At 43.9% G+C, this 12,789-nt stretch overlaps 1 long non-coding RNA gene across 1 annotated transcript in view; it reads right to left on the reverse strand.

The window, feature by feature from the left end:
- The window catches only part of LOC145390614 (uncharacterized), a 52,051-nt gene extending 50,566 nt beyond the window's left edge, over nt 1-1,485 (reverse strand). Inside the window, exon 1 of the long non-coding RNA XR_013895696.1 lies at nt 1,340-1,485. This is a non-coding gene — a long non-coding RNA (uncharacterized LOC145390614). The remainder of the gene's footprint in view (nt 1-1,339) is intronic.
- Nucleotides 1,486-12,789: the final 11,304 nt, after the last annotated feature.

Raw genomic sequence — 12,789 nt, forward strand, 5'->3', positions numbered from 1 at the left:
CCCTGTCATATGCTTTCTCCAAATCCATGAAATCCGCATACAACTTCTTTCCCTTCTCTAGAAACTTTTCCACTAAAGATCTAAGAATGAATATCTGATCTACACAACTTCTTCCCTTCCTAAAGCCTCCCTGTTCTTCTCCAACTAATTCCTCTGGTCTTTCCCTAACTCTGTCAATAAATATCCTACCATACACTTTTCCTATTACACTAAGAAGACAAATGCCCCTATGATTACCACACACTTCTTTTTCCCCTTTTCCTTTGTACAAGGGAATAATTATACCTGACTTCCAATCCTCTGGGACTCTACCTTCCTCCCAGGCCAATCTGCACATCTTCCACATCCATTCTACTACTATCTCTCTCCCAGGCTTCAGCATTTCACCACACACTCCATCAATTCCTGGGCTTTTCCCAATTTGGCTTTCTTCATTGCTTCCACAACATCTATCCTACTGATTTCTTCCTGTCTTCTCACCTCTCTCCTTCTCCCAGCCATTCCCCAGCCACTTATACTTGCATTACAGTACTTCCATCCTCTATGTTCAACAATTCCTTAAAGTGTTCTCTCCATCTCCTCACTTTTTCTCCCTTCTCCACTAGTAATCCACCATTTTTAACTTTCACTCCCCTGCTAACTTCACTGCCACCCTGTCTTACTCTTTTCACCTCTTTCCAGAACATTTGCTTACAGTCTCTCCACTTTACACACAAATTCCTTCCAAATTCCTCATCCACTCTCTGCTTACTCTCTCTTACTAATCTTTTCACCTCTCCCTTCCTTTCTACATATAACACTCTCTTCCACCTCTCAACTTCTTCCACGCCCCTATTTCTCATCCATTCATTGTATGCTTTCTTCTTTTGTGCCACAGCATGTCTTACCTCTTCATTCCACCACGTTGTTCCTTGCACCCCCCTCCGTCTTCTCTTTACCCCACACACCACGTCACTTGCTCCAAATATTTCTTCTGTGAATATCCTGCACACACCTTTTGACTATTTTGAGGGTGGTAAATTATGTTCTTTTGCTGAAAGAAACTTATTCAAAATTAGGGCGCATGTAACATCAACATGCTTGGGATGGTAGAGTAGGGTTGTGTAAATGCACCAGTGACCTTCATTCCCTTCCCATAATTGTTTGCAGTTTTATATGGGACGCCCTAACTCAACATCACTGACACTGAAACAGTACAGTGTTGTTCAAGGCCGGCAGCTATGAAGGGGTTAAAGGAATACTACATGAAAAATTCAAAATGGGCACGGTGCACAGCACCGCAATCGCTTGCCAAGAAAAAATGAACTAACCCCTCTCTGGTAATCCAATTTTCACATACTTCTCAGTTGAGTCCACGTCCCTCCTCTCCTCGCAGCTTCACTGTTCGTGAGGATAGTTTCGCAGCTCTTCACCTTTTCGTATTGTTTTGCCATGCCTCCCAAGTGCCCTGCATCATCTCAAGCATCAGGATAGCCCGCTGCAAAGAAGCAGCACCTTACTCTAACTCTGGAAAGGAAATAGGAAATTATAAGGCCCCATGAGGAGGGACAGGGAGTCTCAGAGATTGGGCGTGCTTTAGGCCTTGCAGCTTCCACCGTTGGGACTGTGATGAAGAAAAAGGAGATGTACAAGAAAGAATATGGCCACCTATTCTCTCCAATTGTATACAGGTATTGCATACTTCAAAATAGGGGGTGTAAAGTCTAGGTGGGGGGGTCCGAGGGGGTCCTAGGACGAATCCCCTCATTTATATGTAAGTAATCCCTGTAATATCAGGATGCCCAATTTCCAGACATCCCCAATAACCGGACATTTTCGTCCCGGGATCCAATATTCCCAAAATGGGCCAAAAAACAAAAAAATTTCGAAAAAAGTCTGACATTTTTCCCACTCGTAATTTGCAATTGCCGCGTGGCGCCAAACAGCTGTTACACCGTGGTCCCTTCATCCCTTCCTTCCGCCCCCCTCCCCTCTCCCCTGTCAGGGTTGCCATTTGGTATTTTTCATTACCAAATGTGGGCCAATTTGGTAGTGAAAAATTCGTTTGGTAATGAATCAGAATGATACAATACCAAACGGATATTTCACATGTATGAGGATACACAGGATGGACATGGTGGACTGTTTGCTCTCTCTCATTAATATGGTAGCCTACCGGTATATAGCATGAAAACAATCAACATGCTGTTAATTATAAGAAGAGTGATTATAGGTATTTCCACTTGTGTATATAATTAGTGAAGAATAGATGCTAGCTTTATGAATTTGGTAATGAAAGTTAAAAATGATAATGAAAATTGAGGAGTTTGGTGACGTGGCCGTTGCGATCTGGCAACTCTGTTACCCCGCCATCATCAACAGTCACAGCCTAACTTCGATTGAGAGCAGATGCTATAGCAATGCAAGCCACAGGTGCTCATTTTTTGTGAATAAACAGTGAACAAACTGCAATACCTCGCCACTAGAACACACGGGAACTTACAGTGTTGTGCAGTGTTAAGAAATTAGAATTTAGAGTGCAAAGGTTTAACTGTGGACTGCAAACTGGCGGTTCAAACCAGTCCAGGAGCCAGGGACTTGTTGTAAGTACCCAGAATGTTTAATACTGTACTGTATAAACTCACCTCTAAAACCTCATTTTATGGTTCTTTTGCATTTATTTCAGTCTTTTATGTCCCTTATTGGTGTGATTTGGGTCTTAAATAGGTGCAATGCATGTCCAGAGGGAGTTGTATAGGTGTTTTTCTGAGTTAGGGTCCATAAGTACAAGTCCAGGAGGCTGGGGCCCAATATCCGGACATGACCACTATCCGGACATGCCTTTGGCTCTATTACATCGGATATTGGAGGGATTACTATATTTCAATGGGGTAAATCGTTCCAAAATATGAAATTTCGAATTACAAAAGTTTCTTTTGGTCCCTATCCCTTTCATATATAGAAGACTCACTGTATAAACTCTATATATATATATATATATATATATATATATATATATAATATATATATATATATATATATATATATATATATATATATATAGATATATATATATATATATATAGATAATATATATATATATATATATATATATATATACAGTGCTCCCTCATTATCGACGTTTTTTTTTTAGATGGATTTGATTATTGACGTTTTTTTTTCCGCTGGGAGTTATTTAAATTATTATTATTAAAAAAAAAAAAATAATAAAGAATTGTATTGGCACCTCCTAGCAAGTTTGCACACCATCCTGCCAGGTGTCTCTGGCTACTCGCGGCATGTTCCTGCCGACCCAACAAACAACAGCATCAGTCCACGTTGGTCTGTTGTTCTCAGATCGTGTTCGGCCACATCTATCGTGCTTTCGTGATCATCATGGCTCTGAAGTGCCCTTGTAACACCCCAACTGGAAATAAGCCAGCTAAGAGAGCAAGGAAAGTACTTACCTTGGAAGTAAAGAACGAAATATTACAAAAACTTAGCAGTGGAATAAGCTATGCAGCAGTTGGTCGCGAGTATGGCATGAATGAGTCCAGTGTTCGTGGCATAAAATGGAGAGAAAAAGACATTAAAGATGCTCTGGCTTCATGCACACCAGGATCGGCTAAAGTAATGATGCATGTGAGAGATGATGCCTTGGTGAAAATGGAAAAGAAACTGAATATTTGGACTGAGGACTTAAACTGCCGACACGTGCTGCTAGACTCCCAGTTCATCAGAAACAAAGCAAAACAACTTTATGCTCGGTTTGCTGGTGAAAGCAGTGGTGTTGGTGAAGATAATGGTGATGAAAGTGAGGCAGGTGAAAATACTGATGATGGTGATGAAAGTAATGACAACGATGGTTATAGGCCTAGTAATGTTGGTGCTTCTAGGCAAAAGAAATTTGCAACCAGCAAGGGCTGGTTCGAGAATTTTAAGAAAAAGTATGGCCTACATAACATTAGGATGACTGGTGAAGCAGCCTCAGCAGATCAGATAGCAGGAGAATCGTACCCACGTGACTTTGCTGAACTTATAAGGGAGAAAGGATACAGGCCTGAACATGTGTTTTATGCAGACGAAACAGGCCTGTGGTGGAAGAAAATGCCTAAAAGAACATACATTTCGAAGGAGGAGAAAAGTGCGCCAGGCTTTAAAGCAGCAAAGGAGCGTGTGTCTGTGCTGTTGTGTGGTAATGCAGCAGGACATATGATAAAAAACCCATGCTCCTGTATCATTCCAAACATCCACGTGCTTTAAAAAATAGAGACATGAACCTCCTGCCTGTGTTTTACCGATCAAACAAGAAAGCATGGATAACAGCTGAATTGTTTCTTGATTGGTTCCACAACTGTTTTGCCCGAGAGGTGGAAAAATATCTGGCAAACCTGGGAATAGAATTTAAAGTTTTACTTGCTTTGGACAACTGCCCTGTGCATCCAGAAAGTTTAAAATTTGCCCACCCCAACGTTGAGGTTGTCTTCCTCCCCAAGATTACGACCTCAATTTTGCATCCAATGGATGAGGGAGTCATTACCGTTTTCAAAGCAAAATATGCAGAGAAAACATTTCCCATGATCAGGGAGTCTCTTGATGAGAAAAATGAGGCCACAAGCAGGGAAATATTGAGGCAGTATAATATCGCCCAGTGCATAGCCTTGGAGAAAGCTTATGACAGAATAGATAGGCAAGGTATCTGGAAGGTATTAAGAATATATGGAGTGGAGGGGAAATTGTTGAGTGCTGTGAAGAGTATGTATGAGGGAGATAGGGCTACAGTGCGAGTGGATGGTGAGCTGAGTGAGTTCTTTGATCTCAATGTGGGACTGAAACAGGGTTGTGTGATGTCTCCATGGCTGTTTAATATATACATGGATGGGGTTGTAAAGGAGGTGCAAGGTAGGGCAGTGGATGTGGGGGCGGCTCTAATGAATGTGGATGAGATTTAGAAGATTCCGGTGTTGCTATTTGCTGATGATACAGTACTGTTGAGTGAAGATGAATGGGAGTTGCAAGGTTTGGTGAATGAATTTGGGACTGTGTAGGAGGAGGAATCTGAAAGTTAATGTAAACAAAAGTAAAGTTATGGTGTTTCAGAGGAATGAAGTCACAGAGTGTGCAGTGAGGTTGGATGGTGAGGATATGGAGAATGTGAGTGCATTCAAGTACTTGGGTAGTGTGATGAGTAAGGATGGAACTTTGGAGGATGAAGTGCGTGAAAGGGTACAGCAAGGAAGGAAGGTTGTTGGTACACTGAAAGCAGTGATGAGAAATAGGGAGGTGAGTATGGAAGTTAAGAAGTCACTGCATGATAGTATTGTGATCCCTACCCTGATGTATGGAAGCGAGGCGTGGACCTTGGAAAAGGGGAACAAGTCAAGAGTGAGAGCAGTGGAAGTGAGTTACTTGAGAGGAGCATGTGGAGTGACACGGAGGGACAGGTTGACGAATGAAGAAGTGAAGGAACGTTGTGGGGTGGATGTGGATGTGGTTTGGACATGTGAAGAGAACGGAGAATGAAAGACTGACTAAGAGGGTGTATGTAGGTGAGGTGGAGGGAGGGAGAGGGAGAGGTAGACCGAGGATGAGGTGAAAGGATGGAGTAGAGAGGTATATGAGGGAGGGGGGGGTGAGTTCCGGGGAGGGTAGTCAAATGGTGGGTGACAGAGCGACTTGGAGGCGTTTTGTCTGCGGCCACCCTTTGCGGGATTACGGCATCGGGCTATAGATAGATAGATAGATAGATAGCATAGCCTTCATTAAAGAAAGTCAGGACGAGTTGACAACAAAATGTGTGAACTCTATCTATCTATCTATCCATTGCCAGACGCCTCAATCCCGTTTGGGGTGGCCACAAACAAATCGCCACCAAGTCGCCCTGTCCCCCGCCATTTCACTGCCCTGCTCCCAACTCACACCCCTTTCTCTCATATACCTCTCCACCCCATCCCTCCATCTCATCCTTCGCCTCCCCCTCCCTCTTCCCCCCTCCACCTCACTCACATACACTCTCTACGTCAGTCTTTCACCATCAATTCTCTCCACATGGCCAAACCACCGCAGTGTGTTCCTCATAACGATTCCTATCACATCCACATCCACACCACAACGCTCCTTTATATCCTCATTTGTCAGCCTGTCTCTCCATGTGACTCCACAGGCTCCTCTTAACCCTTTAACCGCGGGCATTGTTTTGCCCCGACTGGCCTCTCCCGCGGGGGTTTCAGCCAAAATGTAAACAAACTTTAAACCTTTATAACTCTGCACAGAATAAATCTAGAGTGAAAAATAAGGTACCATTAGAAAGTACTAACCTTTGGCTTTGCAATGATGTAGGTTTCATGATTTCGTTGACTATCACTGGATGGGCAGTGCCGTTAGAAGTGAGCGATCTAAAATCACTATTTTTCGCTCACACACCATTACCTTCGCTCACACACCATTACCAAATGCCAACCTCATTCTGATAATAATACTATAAACATATATGAACACTGCACATATGATAAACACCCACTCTGTGTTCACTGAGGCAGGTAAAAGGCACTGTAATTGCCCGCACTTCACTGCCACATCAGCGGTGTTGTAATCACTATTTTTCGTTCACACACCATTACCAAATGCCAACCTCATTCTGATAATAATACTATAAACATATATGAACACTGCACATATGATAAACACCCACCCTGTGTTCACTGAGGCAGGTAAAAGGCACTGTAATTGCCCGCACTTCACTGCCACATCAGCGGTGTTGTAATCACTATTTTTCGCTCACACACCATTACCAAATGCCAACCTCATTCTGATAATAATACTATAAACATATATGAAAACTGCACATACGATAAACACCCACTCTGTGTTCACTGAGGCAGATAAAAGGCACTGTAATTGCCTGCACTTCACTGCCACATCAGCGGTGTTGTCACTCACACAGCTGGACAGATACTGATGCGTGTTGGTCAGGGGTGGGGTGGGGGGCCTGGGGGGTGGGAGGTGGGGGCCTGGGGGGTGGGAGGAGGGAGGTGGGGGTCGGCTGGAGCGAAAGAACTTAATAGCTACTCTCCCTTGAAACAATTGGTGCACGGAAAAAACGCAGGGTATTCAAAATATTCACAAACATTCGAGAATGACACCCACGGTTTGGTCCAGTTTTTACAATGTCATTCTGGGATGACACCCGCGGTTAAAGGGTTAAATAACTCATTTCCACTGCTCTTACTCTTGACTTGTGTCCTTCCAACAACGTCCAAGCTTCACTTCCATACGTTAGAGTTGGTATCACAATACTGTCATGTAGTAACTTTTTCACTTCCATGCTCACTTCCCTGTTCTTTATCACTGCTTTCAAAGAACCAGCAACCTTTCTTCCAGGCTGTACCCTTTCAAGCACTTCACCCTCCAAACCTCCATCCTTACTCATCACACTACCCACGTACTTAAACGTACTCACATTTTCCAATTCCTCACCATCCAACCTCACTGTACATTCACTGACTTCATCCCTCTCAAAGACCATCACTTTACTCTTCCCTACATTCACCTTTAGATTCTGTTTCTTACACACTCTCCCAAACTCATCCACCAAGCCTTGCAGCTCCCCTTTGTCTTCACTCAACAACACAGTATCATCTGCAAACAACAGTACAGGGAGTTTCCAAACACTATCCTCTCTCACCAGGGTCACTCCAACATCCACTACCCTACCTTGTACCTCTTTTATTACCCCATCCATGTACAGATTGAACAATCATGGAGAAATGACACATCCCTGTTTCAACCCAACTTTCAAAGAGAAAAATTCACTTAGTTCACCATCCACATGCACTGCAGCCTTTGCACCATCGTACATACTCTTCACAGCATTCAACAACTTCCCATCTACTCCATATATTCTTAACACTTTCCACAATCCTTGTCTATCCACCCTGTCATATGCTTTCTCTAAATCCATGAAAGCCGCATACAACTTCTTTCCCTTCTCTAGAAACTTTTCCACTAAAGATCTAGAATGAATATCTGATCTACACAATCTCTTCCCTTCCCAAAGCCTCCCTGTTCTCCTCCAACTAATTCCTCTGTTCTTTCTCTAACTCTGTCAATAAGTATCCTACCATACACTTTTCCTATTATACTAAGAAGACAAATGCCCCTATGATTACCACACACTTCTTTTTCCCCTTTTCATTTGTACAAGGGAATAATTATACCTGACTTCCAGTCCTCCGGGACTCAACCTTCCTCCCAGGCCAATCTGCACATCTTCCACATCCATTCTACTACTATCTCTCCCCCATGCTTCAGCATTTCACCACAACTCCATCAATTCCTGGGGCTTTCCCCGATTTAACTTTCTTCACTGCTTCCACAACTTCTATCCTACTGATTTCTTCCTGTCTTCACACCTCCCTCCTTCTCCCAGCCATTCCCCAGCCACTTATACTCGCATTACTTCCATCCTCTATGTTCAACAATTCCTTAAAGTGTTCTCTCCATCCGCTCACTTTTTCTCCTTTCTCCACTAGTAAGCTAACATTTTTATCTTTCACTCCCCTGCTAACTTCACTTCCACCCTGTCTTACTCTTTTCACCTCTTTCCAGAACATTTTCTTACAGTCCCTCCACTTTACACTCAAATTCCTTCCAAATTCCTCATCCACTCTCTTCTTACTCTCTCTTACTAATCTTTTCACCTCTCTCTTTCTTTCCACATATAACTCTCTCTTCCGCCTCTCAACTTCTTCCACGCCCCTATTTCTCATTCATTCATTGTATGCTTTCTTCTTTTGTGCCACAGCCTGTCTCACCTCTTCAGTCCACCACGCTGTTCCTTGCACCCTCCTCCGTCTTCTCTTCCTTCTGCACACCACCTCACATGCTACACATATTTCTGTAAATATCCTACACACACCTTCCACGTCTCCCATCTGCTCCAATTCATATTTGCCCAATCGTTCCTCCACTTCTCTCTTATACTCTGCCTTTTTCTCATCCTCTTGTAACCTTTCCACTCTCCTTGCAACTACTCCTTCCTCTCGTCTTTCACTTCTTCTATTCCTCCATCTTACTTGAATCATAATTCTGGCCACCACCAAGTAGTAGTCAGAAAGTCCACTCCCCCAACCTCATGTTGGAGAAAATTATGGCCTGACATCATAAACGATTTCCAAGGATTCCCCTCTATTGTTCCCCAGTTACGCAACATCGTGAAGATGGCTCATGAAGTTGATGGTGACGGTTTTTCAAATTTACGACCTGAGGAGATAGAAGATGAACTTCTGGGACATGCTGGTGATGACAGACGAGGAACTAGAACAACTTGTCGAGGTTCAAGAGCAGGTTGAGGATGAACAAGAAGAGGAACAGCTCCCCACACTTACTCTGGAAAACCAAGGACAAGTGTTAAGAATGACACGGGCCCTCACTGATCATCTGTTTGAAAGAAATCCATCGCTTGAGAGGTCACTTAAAATGAAGAGGTTGCTGGAAAGTGCCATGATGCCGTACGTGGAGATTCAACGATCTAGGAGGAGGGAAATATCTCAGACCAAAATTGAGCACTTCTTCAGACCAGTCTCCAAAAACTGACAGCACTACAATAAATTGAATGGTGAGCAGAATTACATTTCTGTATAGTTTACTGTTTAAAATATAAAATTTGTGATAATGTTAAAGACGAATTGGATTTTTTGTCAATAAAGGATATGTCTTGCAAAAGTTAAGCTGAGATTAAATATGAAATATACAAGCATAAGGAGAGTTGAATTTTCCTAAAAGAAGATCCTAGCGAAAGTTAGGCTAAGATTCACCTTTGATAGCATAAACTACCATACAGTAGTGAAAATTTAGGTCTGGGAGAAATGGAATACAAGAATGAAAGAAAGCTCTTGAGAATGAAAGTGAAGGGGAGAGCGTGGTCTCCCTGGTATGCACCACGCGTGTGTTGTAAAGATCGGTGCGAACAGCTGATCTGGTCAACATAACACTTGCCTCACACTCTTAGTCATTAGAACGTATGAATGACCACCACTGCTGCTTTCGTTTTTTTTTTTCTTTTTTTACACACTCGGTTATGTAAACGTATGGATGGCTACAACTGCTAGTTTCGCCTTTTAGTTTTAGATGGAGTGAGGTGCAGGTGGAGAGAGAAGCGACGATGCAGCAGTCATTACAAGTTGAGGTCCAGTGCACCACCACTACGCATCAACATCAGAGATTATGCTATTCTTTCCATAATTATTTACTTAATATAAGTACAGTAGTTTTATTATGATATTCAGTTTTTCAATTGCCTAACTAATTTACTTCTAAGAAACACTAAAACTAAATTGCATATTACATATGAGTGATTGAAGGGATACCAAAATATATAAACAAGAGGGTACCTGACCAGACGAAAATCAGTATCGACGGTTTTAGGCATCGACGGGTATCTTAGGTACCTAACCCCTGTCGATAATGAGGGTGTACTGTATATATATATATATATATATATATATATACACATATATGTACACATATATATACAGTAATCTTCCCATTATCCGATGTGATACAGCCAAAGGCATGTCCGGAAAGTGAGTTCATCCGGATGGTGGGCCCCTGCCTCCTGGACTGGTACTTATGGACCCTAACCCAGCCTAACTCAGAAAAACACCAACATAACTCCCTACCAGACTTGCATAGCACCTATTTAAGGCCCTATTCACACAAATATGAGACATAAAAGAGTGAAATAAATGCAAAGGAACCAGAGAATGAGGATTTAGAGGTGAGTATGGAAAATATTTAGCAGTATTCAGGGTACTTACAACAAGTCTGTGGCCATTGCAATGAATAACCTGCCTCCTCTCAGGCTCTGACAGTAATAATGTGCACCTGAAGCACCTACAGTAATCCAGTGTCGCACTGCACTTAATCATTTGCACTCTGAATCCTAATTTCTTAACACTGGCATTCTATTCTCACTTGCTCTCTACTGTACTTGACTCTCACCACTGTTGGACTCTGCACTTAAGTCTTTGCACTCTGAATTCTAATTTCTTAACACTGCACATTATGGTCATTGCACTGCACAACACTGTAAATTCCCGTGTGGTCTAGTGGCTGTTTATTCACTGTCAGAGTCCGAAAGTAGGAGTTGCAGGTGGTCGAGGGGTGCATCACTGGGACGTGGTGATGGACTACCCACTGCAGACGACTCTGAAGAGAGGCACAAAGACACGTCCAGTGGCGACTCCACTGTGGCTGATGTGCTGGGCTGTGGCTCGAAGGTGGAAGGCCTGTCTTGGGGAGGCAGCGGTATGGAGCCAGGGCTGGTCACGGCAGGGGTCACAGGCCTGAAGAAACTGTCAATGATTGATTGATGTAAGGGACGGCGATTCTGGCAAGTGATGATGCACTGCCTGAAAGTGTGCACTTCCTCCACAAGTCCGAAGGGCCCTATCTCCCTGTTGCAGTCCGGGTGTTCTAGTTGAGAACAAACTCGACGTGCTCCCAGAATGCACTCAGCTTGGGGATGGCTGGAATAGTGGCGCGCTGAGAGGAATCCACATCATCGTCGCTGTCGTCATCGGAATCTTCAAGCTAGGTACTTGTACCGGCAACCAAAGATGCGATCTCGACATCAGACATCTGATACCCAGGATCGCCCTCATCGTCATCCATCCACTCACGCACATCATCCACATCTACCTTGCTGCCAACCGCATGAAGACATGCATGGAAGTCATCCACATCAAACATAGAAAGTTGTGCACCAAATCGGCTCCAAGAAGCAGACAAGACCAACCATTTTCCAGAGTCTTGACAGACTTCCCTCCATGCACTGGTCCAGTTCTAGATGGCTGACTTGATGTTGTAATGGCGAAGGTTTTCCAAAGTCCGCTGGCCTCGTGTGTCCCGTCCCTCTCTGTGCTCGTCCTCATCCTCAAGAACAACCATCACCTCGTTCAGGAACTTCCGACAGTACGGCCTCTTCGCTGCCACAGTCACTCCTTGGTCCATTGGTTGGACGAGAACAGTCATATTAGGTGGCAAAAACAAGAGCCTAATGCAGCCATTCTCAGCCACCAACTCCTTGTTGGACGGATGCGCAGATGCATTGTCCAGAAGAAGGTGGGCCTTTGCCTGGTCGTGCAGGATTCCCAGTGTGTTCATCTGAATAATGCATGACCTCCTTGACGAAGTGGCGGTGAAACCAGTCTTTGAAGATCTTGGCTGTGAACTAAGCCTTCACAGAATGGTACCAAACGGCAGGAAGGACATCCATCATCCCGTGAAGACACCGAGGCTGCTTTGCACGGCCAACAATAATCGGGTTGAGCCGGTGCATGCCATTGGCATTGGCACAACACAAAGCAGATATCCCTTGCTTGTAAAGCTTGCAACCAGGTACACGCTTCTCCGTCTCCTCAGCTAGAGTGTTCATTGGCATCGAGCGATACAATAGACCAGTTTCGACAGTGTTGTAGACTTGACCGAGAGTGAGGCCCTCCCTGTCAATTAAGCCCTTCACCTTCTGCTGAAACTCCTCTACTCCTTCCTCGTTGGCGTCCAGAGCTTCGCCATGGGCCTTACAGTTGGTAAGGCCATGCTGTAACTTGAAAGCAAAGAGCCAACCCTTGGATGCTCTGAAGTCTAGGGTGACGTGTAACTTTGCGAACTTCTCAACAGCTGCCTTCAGCTCCGTACCATGCACCAGCACACCAGCAGCACTTTGTTGATGATACCAAATCAGCGTGGAGCGGTTGATTTCTGCAAACTGGAGGGTGAACATAACCTTCCTCTCCACGCTGCGTTTGG

Source organism: Coenobita brevimanus, chromosome 15, assembly GCF_032717465.1.
Source record: "Coenobita brevimanus isolate Jiangsu-jjx chromosome 15, ASM3271746v2, whole genome shotgun sequence".
Classification (NCBI taxonomy): domain Eukaryota; kingdom Metazoa; phylum Arthropoda; class Malacostraca; order Decapoda; family Coenobitidae; genus Coenobita; species Coenobita brevimanus.